A 23,640-nucleotide genomic window follows, 5' to 3' on the forward strand; every position below is an offset into this window, starting at 1 on the left:
ACTAATCATTTTAGAAATTATTCTACGCCCGCAAAGTGGTGGAAATTCAATCTGTCTATTAAGACATCTGAATACAGATGTCTTAAAATAGATAAGTACTTGCGTCTTATCCATTATTCTGCTTCAACTTACACGTGTCGATACGTTCCAATCAATTTATCAGTGCCTTATTTTACAAACGCCTACACTTTTAAACTAAGCAAAGACGTTGTTGTGTTTATTTTAGTGCGTATTAATAGCTAAGGGTTATTTATAAATAAAACCAAATGAAACTTACTTATTCTAATTTATACAAGATTGAATGATATTATAAGGTATTTATGACTTTAGAAGTTCAAAAAAGTCTTTGTCACAATCTATGAAACTTAATTCAGTCAACTAGCTATTTCAGTCTTAAAACTATTTGCTCTGTCTTCCCTCTGAATACTAAAGCCGTTATACGCAATTGTGCTATACATTTGTATTTTATACAATTAATTTTAAATAAATAAATTAAAATTAACATATAAGTATGTATGTGTATATGTGTGTGTGTGTGTATGTGTGTGTGTGTGTTTTTTCACACCTCACGAATCGTAAATCATAATTTAGTCTATAACTTTTCTATTTGTGAAAATGATGTTTATTATTAATTCTATCTTCTCTCTCATTTCTGAAACAATGGCAGAGCTCATTAATTTTATTATCCAACCGGCTTTATAACAACATTAGGCGAAATGATTCTCATTAATTTACCTCCCTTCATAGCCTATTTTTACGTTTTGTTTGCTTACCAGATATACCATAATCACGTAATATAAACCTTTGTTTAGGAAGATTCTGAGATGCTTTTGAAATGAGATGAGTTATTTTTATTTCATGTGGAGTATAATTCCAAAAAAGTTTAATAATTTGTTGATTTTATTCGGAATTTTGGAGAGTAGTACTAAGCATAGTTAAGGTTAATTGTTGTTGTTCATTTAGCTTTGTTAAACTCTAATTTACCTTTTTAAGTCATCTGAATATTTAAATTTATGACAGACACTTAGGTAGGTATATAATTGTTCATTCATTCATCCTGATCAATAGATCATTCAAATTTCGTGGAGAGAAATGGATCTAATAGTATTTGTGGAAGTACAAGTAATTCATTATAACCGACTTCAACAGCAGAGTTTATTTTGGACGATATACCTGAACTTATTAAAAGGCAAAGGCTTTTATACTTTAATTTAACTAGCCGATAAGTTATAAGGAACCTGTCACTACATATCGATAAATCTCAATTCCATCATATTTCGCCATTTATTTGGACGTGGCCTTCGAGTCTTATCTCTACCCCGTAAAGGATAATGCATATATGGTACATATCATCATGTTCGTATCCCTTGTAGGGTAGACAGAGACAACAGTCTTAAAAAGATTCAAAGGATACGATAAGCTGTATGGTTTAATGATGGTTGCTAGCTCATAGCCTAAAAGAAGATTTTCAAGTTTAATAGCCTTTACCTTATTCGCCTTTAGAGGAAAATCCATGGAAAATAAATAGAGTCGTTCTAATATAAAGAGTCAAGATCCAGACGGCACTGAGAGGTGTTAAAATCAGTCTGCCTTATTAGTCTTGAAATATCAATTTAATTACGAAACTACTTACATTTTCTGTACCAGTGCGCCGTAACCAGCCAACGACAAACTTCCACGTTGAGAAACGTTCTTAACGTGGTTTTCTTAATCAACGTCGCTATAAATTCTGCCAAATATTTTCATTTAAATTTTGAGATCGTTTATTGCCAGGCCACTTTGAAAGTATGCGTTTAATGAAGGAATTCTTCCTCGTGACTGGGAAACGGCGCTTGCTATCAATTAGAAATATAGTCCATATTGTCATGTGTTAATATTCTGCGTACCGGTGTTCTTGAGACTTAGGAAACTTTAGGGAATAGATAATGCCTGGCTATTGTCTTTGAATTTTATTGGTAATCTAAACTGCTTTTAAATATAGTCTTAAAAGAAACTTATCTAAAAGTTGGTAAAAAAAGAACAAGTCAAGTGCATTTTGTTTGTTATCAAGCTTAGGAGATTTTGCGATTATTAATAATTTATGCTAAAGTAACTTCAAGTCTTTTTTAAATTCAAGCCACATTACTTATTTATGTACAGATAATTACAATTTCAAGTGTAATAGGTATTTTGAAAATTATTATCATAAACATTATTCTTAGACATTTTGTACTAAACATCCAACGTCATAAAAACCATTGTCTAAAAATTTATAGATAGATAGAATACCCTTTATTGCACATTTAATTATAACAACAAATTTATCCTAAGCTTATGTTAAGGAAATGTACAATTTTATAAGTTTATGTTTATGTTCAATCATAATCATCGTTAAATATCCAAGTATAATGTTTATTACATCATTTACGAGTATACTTCATGTTACATTCAGTAAGAACACGGAATACCTATGTCATCACAGTCATCACCACACTACACACTCATCATTCCCGTACGAACATATTACAATGGTCCTTAAGACACAGGAATAATCACACTAAAAGCTCTCCTTGTTACTAACAAAGCATATGTTTGTCGGGACCCTTCCACCCAGAGTTCAGATGTCAAAAGGAAATGCTCCAACTCCACTCATTTTTCATTCGTTCCCTTTTTAAGACTCCCACATTTTATTCTCATATTCCTTGTTTGTGCAATTATGGTCCTTTGACGTATAAAAAATGTACGTGTGTTTGTAAGCATTAAGTATTTATGCGTTTTGTTTGTTGTTTGGGTAACAGCTTACCCTTAATTTTCTATGAGATGTTTATCCAAACCCAAAAGAAAAATTATGCAACGTAGTAGAAAAAAAAATTTGCGTTACTGCCTTGAAAATTAGAAAAAGAAAAATGTATCTCTGTTGTATGAAGTTTACAATAGAACCACTGTAGTTATTTCCCATGGCTGTCGTTAAAAGCAACTAAGGGCAACCTGTCACTATCTACTTGAATCTCAATTCCATCATTATGCCAAACTAAGACCCAACTAAGACTTTTACAAATAGTTGACAAATTTAAGTGTAATTAAATATTAAATATCATAAATTGATGGACATATGAAAAAATTGGTACAATAAAACCTGCAATAAGGTGTAACAAGGTGTAAAGGCTGTATAAACAATTTTTTTGCACCTTTTTAAAAATTTCAAATATGCAAATGCTTAATATGTTTAACTAGAATACATCATTTTGCAACTTTATTTGTGTTGTATAGGTACTTATTTATGATGTTGCTTATACAACCTAAAGTTTATATCATCAATTAATTAAAGTAATAAAAAATAATTTTAAAGACAAAGGCCATTATTTATTCAAAATAAAAACTTCCTCCGGTCCATCGCAGCGGGTGATCTTTGGCTTAATCAACAATGAATATTCGAACATTATTTACAAGAATTAAATTCATCATCACTGAGAAACTTTCTATTGTGTACGTAATGGCGACGAAAAATGCCGCGTCGATATCAAAGCCCTTTGGACAACGTGAAGGGCTGACCTAATTTTAGGAACAAGCGGGAAGCACGTCCCGAGGGAGTGGACGCTGAATATGGAGAATTGAAATTAGTGTACCTGATCGCAGTCAGTGTTAAACGGTATGTGTGATATGTCTGTAATCACATGTTTGTGTGACAAAATTGAGAAACGAAATCTATTATATTTACTTGTTTACTTATATTAATACTTTTCTGTCTACCCTGCAAGGGATACAGACGTGATATATGTTGAAAAACAAAGTTTGCCATTATACCGGAGCCCACTCATGATTCCGCCAGCGTATAATAAAAACTCTCATTTAGTTTTCGTTCCCGTAAGGAATTCAGAATATGCTGCTCTAGTGCTCTCCTACACTTCTTGAGAAACTTACATAGGTAACGGATTTCAGCTTTATGCTACCAATAGTTTTGGTTGTAGGTTGTCTTAAAGTCAACTAATAATGAACCTTTCCTGTTGTCCACGTTGCGGCGTTGCGTTGTGAGTGCCGTAATCATGACACATCACATTGTCCAGTCATGTAAAATGCTGTCATCTTGTGTTTAACTAGTCGAGTGCTTACTTTTTAAGACATAATTTTAAGACGGCAAAACTTATAAAATATAATTTTCAGTCTTCAAATGACCGGAGATCTGTTCCAGGACCTCTGAAATTAAACTAACCTAATTATACCGAACTAATCTAAACATTTATAAGATAATTATGTATACCGAATGTTTTACTACATACAAACGTCTTTTTTAAATGAACTGTTATAAATTGTTTTTAAATCAAGTCTTACAAAATAGTCGTAGTTTTGTATTTGGGTGAAAATCGGGGTATAAGCCCCTTGGAGTGAACAAATTGAGGTCAAAACGCACATGGTAATCCTATCAGAATTAAAGTGATGGCTATTTCCTACGTATCATTGGTACGGCGTATATTTGTATATGGATTCCAATCCATCAATCCATTAGTGGGTTTGATGAATGGATCCAGTGCGAAACTATTTTTGGAAGCAAATTGATGGCACTGGCCGATCAGCGGTTGTTAAATTGGTTAGACTATCAAATTTGATACCTGTTTTTATAAAAAATAAGGTGCCAATACCTTTCTTTACACTTTCCTGTCGTGGGCCTGCTGGAAGAAATTTCTCTAGAAATAAGTAGTGCCCTTGTACTGAATTTCTCTTTATTTTAAGTTTTTTTTTCTTGTTTTCCTTGTTGTACATAAATATTTAAATAAACAAAATTTTGGACTCGTAGCGAGGAAATATTCTGTGTGCCTTTAAAGTTTGTAAAAGTTAATACAGTTAAAAGATTTTTATTTAAGGTGAAATAAAGTATTCCACCAACCTGCCATTATTTATGTGACCCTTTATTCTTGATACTATTAGAATCTATCTCCATATATACAAACTTGACAGTATGCGTGAATGATTTGGGCTGTTCAAAAGGAAAATTGGAAACAAAACCTTTAAATATCTACGAGTACATTCTATGTAAATAGGGGTTGAAATGGAACTGTCTGGAATTCCCTCATTTGTGTTCACCACGGAATCGCGAACGATTTACGGAGAAGGGTCGGCCGTAACAGGATTGTTATTTGATTATCGTGTGCTTGTATTGTATGTACATATGTACGCATAAAACGATTCTACTTAACGTTAATGTACTGTAATTTTGAGGAATGCGGCTTTTTATTTGAAAGCCTATTTCAAGATGCCGTGATGAATCCACCCAAGTTGGCGACACGAATGGTTGGTATTGGAATCGTGTAGTTTGCTGAGACTGAGTCTCTCGTGACAGAGTGGATATAGCATGCTTAAAACAATAGGTTTCGCGAAAATTGTTCTGTGAATTATAAGACATAACTAGTCTTGGATACCAATATACACATAGCCCATAAACTCCGAGTTTTCTTCAGGGAAAGCTCAAAAAAGACAATGTTGAGGTCGATGATGTTTTTAAAGAATCCTAAGCTTTGAATCCAGCAGTTGAACATACTTGTACAACTCGAAAACCGTTATGACGACTGAGATGTAACTGTATTTTCAATCATACCGTGTTCATTGTCCAACTGAAGGCCTTTCGGTTAAAATAAAGGCTTTGGGTTGGGTTTGGCCCTACATTTAATTATTTGGAAAACAATAGATGACATGGAACATGGTAACCCCTTGATATAATTAATTATGGTCTCGTGAAATCTCATTATGGTTTACATATCAAATGGGATAAAATTAATGTCAGGATATGAGTAAATACATGTACATTTGACATTAAATCGCATTGCTGAAACAATTAAATTTATTCGTTTATTAATTTTACTTAAGTTTTATTTTCTTACTTTATGTTATCGTCACAACCATTCATAATTTTACGACACAAAGTTACAGTGTGACTTACTTGCTGTTATTTATTTATTTAAACTTTAAACACGTAAATTGTACAACAGATTATCCTTTGCTTTCATAAGAAATTTATCTTCTTCAGCCCATATTCATCCACTGCTGGATGTAGGCCTCTAGTAATGCACGTCATTCTCCACGGTTTTGTGATTTTCTCATTCAGAAATTTATATTCTAGCAAAACTATTTGAAGAGAACTTTATATTTTATTAGCGATGGTTGGATTATTGTTTGTTTGATGTTATTGATACAAAATGAAGGAAAAATCAAATCCGTATAGGAATGTTTTCGGTGAAACTACAATAAATATAAGAGATATTTCTTTGATAGGTTTAACAGCAACTCTTATTTTCCGCACGATACACAAGAAATATTAGGTTCATGAAACATTAACAATATTTGTAGCACTTCACCAAAAAAGATGATAATTTCAAGAACATATCAGTTCCCCCCAGACGTGAAATAGCCGAAAACGAAAGTCAATTTCTCGTAACATACTGAAAGACCATTGATCACCTATAAAGTAGACTTTTAAAGTAGAATTTCCCGTTCCCGGGGGAATTTCCTACATTCCTTTCTTAGCGGATACCTACATGCCATAGAAACTATAACTGTATGCCAAGCAGGTCCATTGGTCCAGTAGATTGGGCTGTGCGTTGATAGAACAGACAGTCAGTCACTTTTGCGTTTGATATAGTATGGGTATAAAATTTACAGATGAGAGCAAAATCAAACAAAAAAAACGTCCTTACTTAAAATGCGTGTACTAGTAATATAGAAATTCCTAATGAATTTTCGAACAGACGATCAAATTTGATTGCTTGTTTGTAAGTCAATGGATAGAACGTCTATGTGAAAGACCCAAAAAAGTAAGAATGGGTAAGGACAGCGCAACAAGTCCTATCTCGGGAGGGGTGCGACTATCAAACGTTTTTGCTGACGTTATACGTGATGTTTTCTCGGAAACTGTTTCACCCTATCAAGGAAATGGGGAAAGTGAAAGTCGTATAAATATTTTGCAAGCGGAGTCTACCGCCCTATCTTAAATAATCATTCTTATTAATATGTGAATTTATGCTCATTTTCCTTTAAATAAACAAGTGCGTTTTGGGAGCGTGATATTTGGCCAAGTTTGCGCGGCTTGGGTTGAAATAAAATAGTTGAATTATGACTTCGAGTCAATGATGTTTTGCTGGTAGGTACTTACAGACTAACTAAAGCGTAGAAGCGGTAACGCGACCCTAACTAATAGACTGACGAGTTTTCTTCATCGTAGTTCTTTTTCCCACTAAATTCGATAGCAATTTTATTCTGGGAACTGATTGGGAATAACAACCCCTATAGAGCTCTATTTGCACGGATATTTGGTCAAGATAAATATTTACGAAGATAAAAACCAACCTATGACATTTGTGTACCTACAGTTAGCTGACGCCTACACATTCGCAATTTCACTCACATTAATTTATCACCGGAAAAGCCTTGGGTAACGGAATGAAAATTGCCAATAAAATGCCTACGTAGATACACTCCTGGTATTTTGCAAGCTAACTTGTCACCAGTTTACTCGTGTCATGTCCCAGTTATGATGTTTTGTTCCCGTTGGGACCAAATTATTTGTACTTTTATCAATATTATATTTTATGCGGCTAAAGACAGACGTAGGGCGTCGGTGGTCAACTGATAGAAAACTGAATAAAAATGAGTGATGCACATTTAATTCCTGCAGTTAAATCAATGGTATTTTCTGAGTTATTTAGTATAATCGATAACCTTACTATTATGGAAAATATCGTGAGAAAATCTGCATATTCAGGTAACTGGTTGTGTGAACTTGATCTGGTATTGTTGTTTCTATGAGTTTAATTCTGAGCCTCGTTTTCAGAACACAGTGTCCAGTAAGTAAGGACATGATGTGAAATGATTTAGCAATCAAGGACATTGCCGGTTGGAAAAGTTAACCTTTGAAAGAATATGTTGGTGTATCTATTTGTATTTAGTTTATCTTTAATTTTATAACTGTGCCGTGTGGTTACCGACAACAATAGAAAAACTGAATAGGGCCACTCCATCTCTTTCCCATGGATGTCGTAAAAGGCGACTAAGGGATAGGCTTATAAATACGGGATTCTTCTTTTAGGCGATGGACTAGCAACCTGTCACTATTTGAATCTCAATTCTATCATTAAGCTAAACATCTGAACGTGGTCCATCAGTCTTTATAATCTAGCAAAATATACTTAGCTAACACAAAAAAAAGCAGAAGTATATTTTTTAAACCATAAGGAATAAAAGGGCCGGTGTAAAAGAAAATACATCTGTATGAGTAATCGACGGGCGATCGAGCGGATATTGTTTTGGAATGCTAAAAGCGGCTGTATGCTGTTTCAAGTGATATTCCATGTCAATTTGTCACGTGGGTGGATTTTCAGATCATTTTATGAAATGGTTTCATAATTTTTTAATTGCTTAAAATTTCAGTTAATAAAGTCATTTCGTAACAAACAATGTCATGCTTTTGGTGTTTTTTTTAATTTATATCTTTCATTAAACTATGGCCATTGATTCTTGAACTATATTTGGCTCTTAAAATATTATAGATAAAGACATGATATGCAATATGTTTTAAATTTTCTCGTAAATATAACAATTGACCTTTTTCACTTCATCACCTTAGAACATAAAGATTTAAAAAATCTGCGCTCCTTATTAGACCTTATTAGATTCATGAATCAAAATCCTCGCCCGTTCTCTTTCATCTTACACTCTCAACTACTGATGTGCAAAATGATGCAAGTGCAGAATGCCATAAAAAATTTTGTTTCCCTCCAAAATTTCCAAGTCAGTTTCATAGCCACCGTTTCCCACAAAAGCAGTGTCAAACAGTGTTTTGTAAATCAAAATAGGGGTGGGGAGGTTGGGGGTTGGAGCATGGAGCCCTTTAGTCTGCCGAGTGACGGCGGCCGGCGCGCACGCGTCGTGCGCTTCTCCACGCGTGTACCGGTGCCAATGTAACCAAACTTCCTTCAGGAACTTAGTGTTGGACAGCAGTGCTATTTATTTAGGACCAGAGGTATATTTTTTTTAATAATATGTGCGTCTTATGAATTGCTTTCTATTGGAATGTGAAGTGATAGTGGAAGTTAAAGAGGTTTTCAGGTATTCTTTCAGGTTTTGAATGAGCTATTGTTTTTTTTTTTTTTATTTATTTTAACCACCTTTTTATCTACACAACACCTACCATTATGAGATACCACGAGAAATTGTGTAATAGGAACTTAATTGTGTAATGCCGGTCGTTAACTCTTTAACATGAGCATGATGATTTAAAATATGAATCAGTCAAAAATAGTATACTTTCAATATAATAATTCCAAATAAAGGACATAATATTTTTATATTAAAAACGTGATTAAATTGTCATAAAGAAAGAAATAGCTACAAATTGGAAAAAGGAAGATGATTTCTAATAATAAATTAAATACATACAAAAATTAATGTATTAAGTAAAATCTCAGATAGTTACATGCTGTCATGGGAAGCCCGGGTTTTAAGAAAATAGTAGAAACATGCATAAAGTCACACCTCTTTCCCAGAGTTGTAAGTAGTTCCCTATATAGGTACTTCTTTCGCTTCATCCACATTCATAACTCTCATAATGTAAGCTCGGCGTTTTCTGGTACTCTTGACCTGACCTTTTACCACTATGTCCCTGATTACATCTCGTCTCTATCCCTTACGGGATAGTGCCAACCATCCTATAGTCAAGAAGACCACGGCTCAGTACTGTATTATCATTGGTTATTCGTTCTCCATAGAAGCGAATACAGAAATAATTTCTTTTTATAAATATACTCAATTAAGTTTCCTGAAAATAATATTACATGCTAAGTTCAGTACTTACACGAATTCTATTTCCGGACCCCGGGCGTATCAGTACGAATGACGAGTATGTCAAGTCACGCAAGGGGTGAATATAAAAGAGATATACGTAATACACATACGACCTAATTTTAATATATAATGTAGATAGTATAAAGGTAGATTATAAGTTTATTTTGTAATAAAAACTGTCAAAATTAAAAAACACAACAATAGATAAAAGAAAAGGTCCACTCCATCTCTCAGTAGTATCAGAATATGTACCTGCTTTATTTTTTTATATCGAAGCCTTATTTCAATACCTCCTAGGAGATAAAGTCAGTCCGTTTTATGGAAGTCCAGCCTCCGTATTATCGCGCAAAAAACTATCACTATTTCGCTTTTCAGCGATGGTATTTTTGCGCGATAGAAACGGCGTCGCCCGGCCATGCTACCGAGGGCAGGTAAGACTTTCTCTAACATTTATATACAGCGATGTCGGATCCAAAAGTATTGTTTGCGAATTTTTAAGAATGTACAAACTGTGTTCCTTCTGGCAAAAATGAGATTTTAAAAACTCAAAAGGTTTTCGCATGTAGATTATCTTTATTGATTGCGTGATTATAACCACTGAACTGGTAAATATAGAGATAATCCCTCAGGATAGTCTCTGCGAGTCTGCTAAATCAATTTTGCCAATAGTGTGTTAATATAGTCGATGGAATAATTTAAACACTATTACACCATACTAACACAGATTGGACCATTCCATTCTTAATACACACTTGACCCCAAACACAGATTACCCAATTATTATTGGGGGTTTATCTGAGCCTCCAAGAGTGCTTCTTTGTATTCCGCAATCACATGTCGAATTTTAAGTCTCTAGACCCAATGTATCAGGCCGTGCGTTGTCTGTCAGTTAAGATAGAGTCTCTGCCTATCCCTCCTGGAGGAAAGCATGATTTTATGTCATTAGGTCTCGAGTTTTATGCCAGCCAGGCGTAGCTAAAAGCAATCATAATTACATTTTTGCATACTGAAAATGATAGAATCTGAAAATGGAGCGTAACTTTTAATGGATAGCAGTAAAATAATTTAATACCCACTTTTAGTAATGGCCCTGGTACAATGTTGTTCACATTAAATAAACAGAACAGACTTAATAATCTCTGTACATTATGTGTAACCGAATTAAAATATATTACCGATTGGAATATGGTTTATGGTGTATGTTAATTTAGTCGTCTCTTATAACTTCCATAGATAAGAGATGGATTGATTTTACCCTGAAGCGACAGGAACAAAAATTAAAACATGCTTAATGCCCTAAAATGCCCACTGATTAGATTGTTTAAAAATTCGAGTTTTAAACTGGCTTTCCGTATGGATGCTATAAAATACATATTTATCACATCTTCATCTCATAAGGGGTAGACATAGATGAATCAGTGAAAGATCGGCTGATGGAATTGAGAATCAGATAGTGACAGGTCTATCGCCTTATCTATCTAAGAAAAATCCCGAGTTTATAAGCTTTTGACATTTTATGCATGTGTAATGTGAAGCACTACAAAATTTATTTATTTTTCTAAAATGTGGAATGATCAGCCTGCGTCTATATTCCCATACAAGTACTGTCCGCGAACATACTAAAGTAAAATAAATGGGAATCTTTTGGATAGGCATGTATCATCTTTGTCTTCATCGTCACTTACCATCAGGTGAGATGGAAAACAAATGCATAATCAAAAAAGAATAAAAAAAATATTTTATTTATCCTCATTGGCCTTGAAAATAAAAAATCAATATTTAATTTGTAATTCTACTAATAAGATCTTATATCCATTAAATTTGTTTCCCAATAGCGGAAAATTTCCGAGTTTGTATCCCTGCATACGTGACCTAATACGAAAGAGGGTATTGTGATTGAAAGGACCTTAAGCCCGAGGCTTAGTTCAAGTTTCCAATAACACTGACTAATAGAAGCTGGTTCCGTTCCTAAGAACAGATTATAATGTATCTAGATTGCTTTTATCCGCAGAAGAGGCTATAATTAATTAATCAGAAAATATATTCCTTTTTTTCAATAATTATTCTTAACCTAACCATATTTAAATATTTAAAGAAATAGATTATACGTTCCTTTACTGTCAAAATACGTAGATATAATGGTAACTCGGGATACATATATATCACGCTATCAAAGGAAAGCCTATTGCTACATTAATGCCTAATTTAAATGTATTGTAGACCCTTGGCTCTAAAGGAAAAGGTCACTAAATCTGATAAAAGCCATTGCTGAAAGCTATTTTTAGAATGGATATTATTACACTATTTTTATTTTAACAGGACAAAAATATTTTCAATTTTATTGTAATAAAAAATTATTTCGTGTTATCATTAAAAATATTAAACGTGACCCGTCACATACTATTTCATACTTAAAGACAAAAAGTTAATAAAAAAAATGCTCTTAATTGCATATTTTTCAGTTGCTTATTTTACTTCTAAAATACGTGAAACTCCATTAAAAATACCAAAAATAAATACACGTATGACTAGCCCTAGCCTTAACAAAGTTTTTACGTTTTATTGATTGCTGGTTTAGCTTTTCAATGTATTTATTTACCTTTCAATAAAAGTCAAATGTACCGAAGAATGAAGTTGTTGAAGCTTATAAAAGGGACCGTTTTCTTTTGAACTCGAACACGAATGTTTACTGAAAACTGTTACAAATGTGTATTTTATACAAAACTGCGCCAAGAATCTCAAATAATTTATTAGAAATGCAAAAATTAGTTGATTTGTTTGTTTGTTGTCTCTTCACGCGTTATCTACTGAACCAGTCTTCTTCAAATATTACGTATTATTTACAGTGCGGACAGGACAGGTTACTTTATTATCCCGGGTAAAACTATAATTTAGTGGGATTTACAAAAATCCTGTATCATTTTGTAGGTGGCGCTAAATTCGCGGGTGTATGTGGCGCTAAATTTGTGCGTAAAGGTGGCGCTTAAATCGCGCGGGTAAAAGCTATAAATATAAATAATCAGATAATCCTGAAGAAATTCGTATAATTTAATGTTATTTGGATTAAAATGATATTGCTTAAAATTTCTATTGTTAGTTCTTATGTAATGTTAGTACTCTACGTTTTTTTTTCTTTCGTTTTAACAAATAAATATATTTACTTTTATACCATTTTACTCACTTTTAAGAAAAAAAATATAAAAAAGATGCCGGTCATACATTCGTATCAATCTTGAATCACAAAATTTAAATATAGCATGTTATTACGTATTTTGATAACAAATATCCTAAAACTACCTCAGCATAAATACATGTTAAAGTAAGCTGATTGATTCAATGATTAACTGTGACATATATCAACTAATAACCCATATTACTATACTATGTCTATAGACTTGAAATTAGGCATATAAGGGTACATTATGAGAGAGGATTTTCGAAATTCCTGCGGGAATGAAAATTAAAATTGTTTTCGCGCGGGCGGGACCGCGTGGAAACTGTAATTTTATATATAAATTAAACAACAACTAACTTTAATCAGTATTCTATAAATACATTATGTATAATGTTATTATTGGCCAATATAATGTAAAATAATCATTTTACATTATATTGGTCAGAACTCATAGGTAGGTCATGAATATCAAATTCAGGTAAATTAAATACGTATCTGTTTCAGAAACTTCAGACTTGCATTAATTATAAATAAGCTGAATAGTTAAATTGGCCTGTGGAATATGCTATCTAATAGAAACCAAAGGAAACGCCATTCAAGTAAAGTCCAAACTATTTGACTGATTGTAATAAGTTTGGCAAATGTGATTTGTTTGAAGAATAAACTTATGTATCTATTTACATACAAGTAATTTACGGATTAAATTTTCTGTATATTCATTAAATTTTAAATAAAATAAATGTATATTCAGAATTAATGTGCCTATTCCTATAATCTAAACTAACGACATCCATGGGAAAGAAGTGGAGTGGTTATACATTTTAATATTAAACTACCTGGAACCATCTAACAGAACAACATACGCCCAAAAATCTGTACCACTTAAGTGTAATGTCTTAAAATTTGAGACCAAAAAACCTTTGAAGGGTACACGAATAAAATATTGAAAGTAAAGGAAGAAGGAAAAGTTTCAAGGTTCTGTACCTACAACATTGTGTGCAAAATAAGATATAATGTTAATAATATTAATATATTATATTAAATTCCTTAAAACATTTTCTTCTATAACAGAAGCCAAATTCATTTTTTCACGATTTCTTCGCATACCACCGCCATAAATAGCTTTTGTGTAGTAAAATTGAATCGAGTACCAGAAATTGAGTCGCCGGGTCGTTATCTATGTATTTGTATGGGGACGTCACGGCCTGTCTCGGCTGGTTCGATATCGAGTTTATAGCATTACCCCGCTTTTTGGCAAGGGTGGAATGAGATTGTATTTCCGGGAAAATAACTACACGCTATGGGTTTGCACGTGTACAGTAGGCGATATGGAAAATACACGTTTTTTAATGGTTCCTGATCAAAATGTGTGATGTGCTTGATGTCCCAAGTTCTTCTTCAATAACTCTTCTTAATTATGTAATTTTTGAATACTAACTGATGCTTTTGGTAAGGGAAAACATTGCGAGGAAAATTGCATATTCAGGCAATTGGTTGGTTGATTCAATATTGGTTCCTCTGGAAAAGTTACGGAGGTCAGATGGGAGTGACTTTGTATAAATACCGACACGATGCGTCTTAAAAGGCGCATCGTAAACTTGATTTGGAGACTTTGCATTAATACCTACCATCATTATGAATATTATGGAAGTAAGCATTCAAATTTTTTTTAAACTATACCCACACACAACACAATCGCACCTAATGAATCCTGACTTGGAATATAAAGCACGAGAAAATGAAAAAAGTCATTACATCGAAAACCTTCCACCCGAGCTTTCCTTTCAAACTATGCTTTGACGTGAAGCTTTACCGGGATTGAAAAAACTGCTATGCGGTTCGTTACCCTTCAATGCAAGTGCTCGAATTTTACCAGTGACACCTGAAAAACTTGTTATCAGTAATACCCAGAAATAAATTCACAAATAGTTGAGTTATACATACAATAAAAAAAGCGTTTTGCGGGGTACCTATCAATGTGTTTTAAAATTTTCCGAAATAGTACCTAGTTTGATATTTATTATTAATTAAATAAACAAACATATGATAGATTTTTTTAATATTTTAACTTTAGATTATTTGACTATAGATGAGTAAAGAGATATGTTAAGGAGATTAAGAATATATTTTTTTTTATCTATAGACAATTTTGATATTATTAATACTTCGTTTCTCTTATCACGTATCAACTATTCCCGTGAGAGTTTACAAAAATTTAAGTGATGAAGTATGTTTATTGGGCTTGTTAATAAAAAATATCACCTTTTTCTTATTCCTGAGTCACGTAACTAGGGACTTTTAAGACAAAAGTGAATAAACATTACTCGCATAATCAAAATAGACTTTTAAAGCCAAAACGAACATAAGAGTACATTTTTCAACACAGTTATTCTAGGAAAAAATACGTCGAGGGTTTCTCCTTCCTAGAATAACAAGAAGAGTAAACAAGTATCTATTCTATTAAAAGCCTGCACGTAAACCTATCTCTTGAAGGAAATATACACTCGCCTTTATTAGGGTGGCTCTTTCAATACAGTTTCGAGGTGAACATGTTTATTTTTATGTAAGTTTATTTTTAACTAAGTAAACTTCTAGTTAAGGCAGCAGTTTCGCACAAAGGGCGGTAAGCATACTGAAAACCAAGACCAGATTATGAACTGTTTGCGTCAGGATCTTAGTAAGACGAGGCAAGCGAAGCGCAAGGGCACTACATTTTCGGAAGGTTTTGTTATTTTTTTAACCTTCATAACTTTGGTTTAATTATGTAACATAGTTACATTTTTTAAAATAGAATGCAATCAGTAAACCATTAAACATGCGAAGTTTTAATATACTTTAGATTTTACTAGTGTAATCTAGTCTTTCGGTCACACAACCCAAGTGTTGAGATATCTTTAGAGGCAATTCAAAACTAAATTTATCCCTTACGGGGTATACAGAGCCAACAGTTTTGAAAAGAATGAATGTCACGTTCACCGGTATGATTTAAAAATGCCAAATTACGCAACATGTTTACGTTTAAATGTATAACAAGTCAGAAATTTATATTTTGATGATTTCTTTTAAATGTGTATATATTCTCGTATTTGGTTGCACTCTCTACCATATACTTCAACGCCATTATAAGCCAATAAATTCCTTATATTTCGTAACATAAAATGCCATGACTTTTTTTCCATTACAAACTTTATAACTTAAACTTGAATGAATGAAACATTTTACTATTTAAAAGTTACATTAAACTATCTGATGTTAAATGCCCTAAATACTTTTTAATGGTTGCCACCTTATCGACATGGCAATTTATCACAATTTCTGGGCACTGGGTCCGTGACACTGCAGAATCATTGTGAAGGCGAAATCGGTCTTAACTATATTATGTTAATATTTACCTACTACCGTCTCGTATTTGAGTTTAACCGGTCTATGCGCAAAGTTATTATAAACTAGCTTTTATGTCGCCCGGGCGAATTTTGCGCAACCTACAAAAGAATTTTTCTTGCAAATCCCACGGGAACTATAGTTTTTTACCGGAGTGAATGGTATCCAATGTCCATACACTGAATTATCTGACGCGGAGTTTTAAGAAGATTGGTTTAGTAGATAACGCGTGAAGAGGTAACAAACAAATAAACTTAGTTTCGCCGACCGCCGAGCTTGCATGAAGAGAGTTATGAATGTGGATGAAGCGAAGGAAGTATGCAGAGATCGTGGCAAGTGGAAAGAGGTAGTCTCTGCCTACCCCTCCGGGAAAGAGGCGTGATTTTATGTATGTATGTAAGTATGTAAACTTAGTTTCGCATTTATAATAATATATAGTTGGGATTGGTAATTTGCAGTAAATTTTAATCAAAAGGAAAAGGGGTTTGTTACTAAATCTAATTTTACTTTTAGCCATAAAATAAGATAAAGTTAATATCTTTTAGTATCTATCTAAAAAAAATCACAAATACAAAAATCGAAGATCGGTTTTTTGGTAAAAATAACCTACTTTAACAAGAAATCTATTCTTACCATTTTAATGTTCGCGTGACTAAAGTAATTTGCCTTATTGCTACCGGGCAAATGGAATAGGTTTCAGTTCTAAAAAGCTATCAAGACAGTAAATTCTTAAGTAAATTATACAAGGTGTCTGGTAAATCGCGTTACATATTTAAGGGCATCAGTAAATCACGAACACGCTTAGTTTTATTAAATACTAGCGACCCGCCCCGGCTTCGCACGGGTGCAAAATTATAAATTTTATTATACATAAAAACCTTCCTCTTGAATAACTACCTGTTACAAAAAACCGCATCAAAATCCGTTGCGTAATTTTAAAGATTTAAGCATACAGACAAACAGACTAAAATAGCGACTTTGTTTTATACTATGTAGTGATAAAATCGACAAAAAGCTCACTTGTTTAAAAGATCCAAAACTTTCCCACACTTCTTGTTTTTTTTTTGATAAATAGGTAGAATTTTAACTCCCTATATTTTAAATCATTTGCAACGAAAATCGGATACTGAAAGAAACGGGAAGGTGAAGAGGCATCCTTCAATATCCAACGCGATTTACCAGATGTAAAAGTATGTAGTGCTATAAAAATTTAGTGTTGATAAGATGAGTATCTTATCAACACTAAATTTTTATAGCACTTCAACTTTATTTCGTATGAGAAAGTTGTTTAAATGTTTCATTGCCAAATATCATCAAAATCAGACTAACAGATAATAACCACCAAAAACGTGACATATAAACGAATATTTCCTCTTTATTATATTATCATTAAAATATTGATATACTGAAAACAAATACTTTGAAGATGTTAAAAGCAAAGTAAATAAGGAACCTTATTTATATTGGTCTCGGCATTGGCGAGATAAATCCCTCATTAGATATCGTTATAGAAAATATGGGAATTGATTAAGATAATAGTTGTTCATTTCATCATATAATTAGGTTTTTTTTTGAGATTCGTATCGTTGTAGCGGCTGATTTATTATTTTGTACACCTGCTTCCTCCTGGCTATAGTACATAGTCGTTGCATCCTCACCACTCTGGAGAAGAGCCCGGGGTAAGCCCCTGACCATAGATCCTAGATTGGGTGAGTCAGTTTTTTTTTTTTTCACGAAGCGACTTCCATCTGACGTCCGCAACTTTTGCAGGTAAACCTAACCCGTATTGGATCCATGGTACACATCCAGTTGCCTGAATGTGCAGGTTTCCTTACGATGTTTTTCTCACTGTAAGAGCATCGGTTAGTATTCAAACTAATATGCATAACTTTAAAAAAGTAATTGGTACATGGCCGAGGTGGGATTTAAACCTGTGCCTTTCTGCGCATCACGTATTTTAACCGGGCACCTTACCGACTCAACCACCGACGCTCAGTATTACTTTGTACACCATTCACAAACAAAAAAGTTTCAAATAAACTGTAATGCATTAATGCACTTCCTTTAATAAAATCCTTTTGTTCATTGTCTTCAGAGAGTTATTAAAATATAAAAATGGATTATCAATTTCCATTATAATAATCTTTTAACAAGGAAAACGCGGAAAAGATGACGAAAGCCTTAGTAATCCTCAGTAAAAAGAAAAGCGAAAATTCAGTAAGATGATTAATTGCGACAGAACGGTAGGTACATAAGACGAGATATTTCTAATTTGTATGTAAAATGTCATGTGTGAAATTCATGTAGATTTATGAAATAATGCCAGGAGGATGAATGATGAATACAATCAGATCAATTTAATTATACCTAATTGATCATAGTAATACCTAATATGAATGTGAAAGTTTGTAACTATGCTTGTTTATAATTTGTTTGATAATCTTTCTCAAAAACTAGATGACGTAAGTAGATAATGCATTGATCTTAATTTGATATAAGTACGGACTTAGAAATTTGTTAACAATAAATCCCCATAGTAAGAAGTAAAAGCTAGCTTCAAAAGAAGATTTATAGAAATATATAAACCAAACCTACATTTACCCTTGTTTGAATAGAACCAGTCCACATCTTTCCCACGGATGTCGTAAAAGGCGACTGAGGGATAAGCTTATAAACTTGAAATTCCTCTTGTAGACAATGGGCTAGCAACCTGCGACTATTTTAATCTCAATCGCATCATAAAACCATACAGCTGAACATAACCTTTCTGTCTTTTCAAGACTCTGTCTACCCCGCAAAGGATATAGACGTGACTATATGTATGAATGTATCCAATATTGGTTTGTTTCCCATGAAAAAGTTTGTAGAGGACAGACAGGAGTCATTGTGTGTAATAACTCGATATAGTCGTAGGATCCTGATCTCCTCTTATGAAGGTATGAGGACCTAACAATCTAACATTAGGATGATGATGTTAAGTCATCAAAATCACCACCAAAAAAGCTACATAAACTCTGTATGAATCAGAAAATAAGTTTATACTCCATTCCAAAAATAGCATCGTATGATTCGCAATGTTCGTTTAAAACACTGGCATTTTAAAACAAACTTTCATACGGTTGTAAGCCTAGACTCTCAAAACTAACTTTTGGTAGCAGAGAACTAACAAAGCCATTTGCTCGGTGATTTACATCTATTGGAAACATTAGAATGTAACCTTTTCAAAAAAGAAAAAGTAAAATATTTTAAATCAGGGATTTGAAAAAAGTCAAAGCTATGTATTTTTTTTAATCAAACTAATGCGCAGTGAAAGTATGTAGTCTCTGTGTACCCCTCCGGACAAATAGCGATTTTATGTGTTTTTATGTATTGATTGATAAAATTTACTTTTTCCATGAAAAATAAGATGAACATAATTTTTCATACTTCTGTCAAGCTATCTACCGAACTTGACAATATTTCTTTTTCTTTTGTAACATTTTCCCGTAAAAATAAAGATACATTTTGTTACACGGGAGGCATTTGATAGCGCTCTTTTGTGTTGTCTTAAAAAATGAAGTGAAAATGTTAATATTCTGATGCTACGGCATTATTATTAGGTAGAAAAATTTTTGAAATACTAAGTTTGAAAAAGTGTAAAATTTTCTTTTAAAGAAACATGGGGTGGTTCTTCGTTTAAAACGCAATATACGTAGATGGGCTAGTCATTTGTTACTGTGTCAAAAACTAAATCTTTAAAAATGTTCAAATTGACAGTTTACATACAAACATACATATGGTCACGTCTATATTCCTTGCGGGGTAGACAGAGCGAACAGTCTTGAAAAGACTGAATGGCCACGTTCAGCTATTTGGCTTAATGATAGAATTGAGATTCAAATAGTGACAGGTTGCTAGCCCATCGCCTAAAAAGGAATCCCAAGTTTGTAAGCCTATCTCTTAGTCGCCTTTTACGACATCCATGGGAAAGAGATGGAGTGGTCCTATTCTTTTTTGTATTGGTGCCAGGAACCACACGGCACACATACATAAATACATATTATCACGGTTATATCCCTTGCGAGGTAGACAAAGCCATCAGTAAGACAAAAAAGCAAGCCTAACGCATAAAAGAAGAATTACAAGATGACAAGCCTATAACTTAGTCGCCTTTACGACATCCATGGGAAAGAGATGGAGTGGTCCTGATCTTTTCCTATTGGTACCGGGAACCACTCGGCACATTGACAGTTAATCAAGGAATGAGATAATCGTACCTTGCATTGCAGTATTTAACATGCGATCTTTTTGTTTCAGACCTCGAGTCCACCAGTCATCTATCATGTTCACGCACCAACGACAACAGTCAGGCGCAGAATGTGACATGAACTAAGAAGAAACGTGATGCAACTATTAATGCTGAACTTCTTAATAATGTTCGACGTTGTATTCGTGTTCTTCCTGTTTTTGATCGCGGTGATATGCGTTCTGAGTTACATGCCTGGGAGGAAAAGGAAACAGGTTGTTGAGGAAGATGTAGACGATGATGTGATTCCTCCGCCACCTCTCTTTGACGATGCTGTGGCGTCCACTAGTCGGGATACGTACGTGGTGATACCGCCCCCTATGGATAATGTTACGGCTAAAGACGGGTGTCCTATACACGTGGTGTAGTCTAAGCACTGATATAATATGTAAGTATTATTTATTTTGGTATAACTATCAAGTTAAAATTAAGATTCAAACCGACATAGATTATATGTATTGGAGGGTATGACCAGAAACATGGAAAGATATATGAAATATTTATATTATATTATTCAAATAACTCACTTGAAGAAGTTGTCGTTTTTTTATCAATGCTTTTACTATTTTATCTTTTATATCGAAGAGTTCGGTTAGACATTTGTTATCAACTTTACCTACAGCTTAATCTTTAGCTACATTTAAAACCACAATGTCATGGTATCCGAATGAAATATTTCAACATGTCTGTATTTTAAGAAAGTAGATAATCAAGGGTTGTAAAATCCTTTTCATAATTTTTGGCTCTCCCTATTTATATCAGGATTTGTCCAGCTAACCCTCAATTTGTTACTCTGGAGTACTGTACGCCTTTTGGTCGACCCTTCCTAGCTTATTCGAGACAGTTTCTAATTTTCTCATTCCTGTACATACAAAGATAGATAGATAAAACTCTTTATTGCACCATAAGAGTAAAACATACAAAACAGCACAAAACAGACAGAGATGCTACAAAGGCGGACTTATCGCTAATGCAATCTTTTTCAATCAGCCTATGTACCTATAGTAAATACATATCATGTATTTATACATAACGGAGTCTTTCTCTCCTATCAATAAATTAAATGCTTAAATGGATGAGATAGAGAGAGGAGATAGTAGCAGGTTGCTAGTAGTCAAAATATGTAATACTATCTTGAGTGTCGAAATAAAATGGCTTTTGTAAGAATATTATTTTAAAAACTTTTTTGTTTCAGATCAACGTAGGAGTTTATTACGAAGGAGCCTTATGAGAATGTAGGTGTCGGAAAATAAATAGTAGTCATTTTTTACCAATTATAGGAGTATAAATAAATTTCTTGTTAAACTACCTTTGGTGGCATTAGGGACTCAAGAGAAAGTAACAAAGGGAATGGACTGTTATAGTCGAGTTATAGGAATGACGAAATTATAAAAAATCATTAATTGATTATTGGAAGATGCGCATTTTATGGTGGAAAACTCATTACTTCAAAATAGATAATTCCAAAATAAAGATAGGTATTTGACAGATAATGTTGAAAAGTAAGTGTGTAAAAGTCTTATTTATGTCTATGTTACAAATAAACAATATAAAGCAGTTGTACTTTGTTGAAATGCTTACTTCAATTTCAAAAGTTAGTCTTGATAATAACACTACACCGCTGAATAAATCAAGCGTTTAAGTATAACGAACGGTCATGCTTGCAAGTTTTAATTTAAGTTAATTGGTTAAGTTTTAAAAAAATAATTCATAATATGAACGAATACCTACTGTAGAAAAAGCAGATAAATTAACAACTTTAAATGTTTTACGATGGAATTATTGATATACATACCTACATCACAGTTACCCGTTCAATTACGTCAATCAAATTATTGCTATATTTTCAAACTACACATATTTGTTACGGCTATAATATCCATTTATCTAAATATAATCCGCTTCAAGATTATTTTTAGATAATGTGTCAGGTGAACAGGTGTTTCTATGACTAGAACCACATATGTTAATCTTTACATACATACATACATATGATCACGTCTACATCCCTTGCGGGGTAGACAGAGCCAACAGTCTTGAAAAGACTGAATGGCCACGTTCAGCTATTTGGCTTAATGATAGAACCGAGATTCAAATAGTGACAGGTTGCTAGCCCATCGCCTAAAAGAGGAATCCTAAGTTTATAAGCCTATCCCTTAGTCGCCTTTTACGACATCCATGGGAAAGAGATGGAGTGGTCCTATTCTTTTTTGTAATAGTGCCGGGAGCCACACGGTTAATCTTTACTATCCCTTCTTTCTGGCTACTTGAGTTATATTTAGCAAAATCCTATATAAAAATTAGTGTCATTAACTGTTAAAGCTTCCACACACAGAACCGATATGAATTAACGAAAGACAACGTTATTCAAAAGAGGCGTGAATTTTTGTAAACAGAAATAAAGGGGAAGCGATGTAATATGGCGGTTGGGATCACATAATATGTTATTTCATACAAACTTAAATGACACGAAAAATAATAAATAAATAATAACGCTAGAATCTGTTTAATCTAATATATTGCTCCAGACACTTTTGTTAATGAATACATTGCCAAACTAATAAATTCGTATTAGCGAAATGGCCAACCCGCTAACCGCACTTGTATAAATTCTCTGAAATAGAATCCTATTCTATTTAAAAGAGTACAATGTTAATTCGTTTTCATAATAAAGTGTTCAAAATTCGCGTCAAACATTTTCAAATGCTTGTTAAGATCAATGTGACTGAATTATAGATAGTATAGATAAATATAGTGCGTAATTCAATAGTTATATTTGCTTGCTATCTTGTCCTTAAGTGACAATGTTGGTGCTTACAGCACATTACTTGTAAGTAAACACCTCATGGCACTAAATTAATTTACGTTTGCCGATTAAGACACGTGTTTGCTCAGTAAATACTATGTTATGAGTTTGTCTTTAATTAATTTAGATTTATTCATATATATTTCGTTATAAATGTTATTATTAACTGTAATTTACATGGTAATT

The 23,640-nt window shown here is 33.2% G+C and overlaps 1 long non-coding RNA gene across 1 annotated transcript; it reads left to right on the forward strand.

The window, feature by feature from the left end:
- Positions 1–8,870: 8,870 nt before the first annotated feature.
- Positions 8,871–21,991, forward strand: LOC132902476 (uncharacterized). Its single transcript, XR_009657132.1, has 3 exons — positions 8,871–8,986; positions 20,660–21,036; positions 21,844–21,991. It is a non-coding gene; the product is annotated as an uncharacterized LOC132902476 (long non-coding RNA).
- Positions 21,992–23,640: the final 1,649 nt, after the last annotated feature.

Source organism: Amyelois transitella, chromosome 14 (assembly GCF_032362555.1).
Source record: "Amyelois transitella isolate CPQ chromosome 14, ilAmyTran1.1, whole genome shotgun sequence".
Classification (NCBI taxonomy): Eukaryota; Metazoa; Arthropoda; class Insecta; order Lepidoptera; family Pyralidae; genus Amyelois; species Amyelois transitella.